General features: G+C 46.9%; 1 non-coding gene across 1 annotated transcript; it reads left to right on the top strand.

Moving 5' to 3' along the window:
• Positions 1 to 407: 407 nt before the first annotated feature.
• Trnas-cga (transfer RNA serine (anticodon CGA)) lies at positions 408 to 482 on the top strand. The gene has a single exon. It is a non-coding gene; the product is annotated as a tRNA-Ser (tRNA).
• The last annotated feature ends 600 nt before the right edge of the window (positions 483 to 1,082 follow it).

Genomic DNA, 1,082 nt, shown 5'->3' with positions numbered 1-1,082 from the left:
CGTAGTGGCGGAGATGTATCGGCAAAGAAAACTACAGCCACTTGTCATACCCTGATACACAGCTTTAGTATCAAACTTCCTTGCAGATTAAAACTGTTTGCCGGACCGAGACTCGAACACGGGACCTTTGCCTTTTTCGGACAAATGCTCTACCATCTGAGCTAACCAAGCACGACTCACGGCCCGTCCTCACAGCCAGGAAGTTGTTTATCAGCGAACACTCCGCTGCAGAGTGAAAATCTCATTCTGGAAACATCCCCCAGGCTGTGGGTAAACCATGTCTCCGCAATATCCTTTCTTTCAGGAGTGCTAGTTCTGCAGGGTTCTCAGGAGAGCTTCTGTAATGTTTGTAAGGTAGGAGGCGAGGTACTGGCAGAAGTGGAGCTGTGAGGATGGCGCGTGAGTCGTGCTTGGATAGTTCAGTTGGTAGAACACTTGCCCGCGAAAGGCAAAGGTCCCGAGTTCGAGTCTCGGTCCGGCACACAGTTTTTATCTGCCAGGAAGTTTCATATCAGCGCACACTCCGCTGCAGAGTGAAAACCTCATTACAGCTTTACTATCATTCATAATTTGTTAGATATTATTTATAGCCGACCGGAGTGACCGAGCGGTTCTAGGCGCTACATTCTGGAACCGCGCGGCCGCTACGGTCGTAGGTTCGAATCCTGCCTCGGGCATGGATGTGTGTGATGTCCTTAGGTTAGTTAGGTTTAAGTAGTTCTTAGGGGACTGATGACCTCATAAGTTAAGTCCCATAGTGCTCATAGCCATTTGAAGCATTTATTATTTATACTGCCTACAAACCACGTCAGTCCTTTGATCACCTACAGATACAGATATCTCTGGTGTATTTGTTAAATTTTTGCTTCGACTCAGGATTTCTTTATTTACAAACATGTTGGCAGAGAGAAATAAACATTATTACAGGTTGCGATGGATGAGTACAATGGCGCTCGCAACGCATAATCAGAGGCCCGTGAACAAAAATACTGGATGACGTAAAGTTTGCAATAGGGAACTAGACAAACGCGTGTAACAGTTGCGCGTTAACGGTGCAGGTGCGAAATGAAGCCACTAACCGC

Source organism: Schistocerca gregaria, chromosome 7, assembly GCF_023897955.1.
Source record: "Schistocerca gregaria isolate iqSchGreg1 chromosome 7, iqSchGreg1.2, whole genome shotgun sequence".
Taxonomy (NCBI): Eukaryota; Metazoa; Arthropoda; class Insecta; order Orthoptera; family Acrididae; genus Schistocerca; species Schistocerca gregaria.
This window is presented reverse-complemented; position numbering and strand designations above follow the sequence as displayed.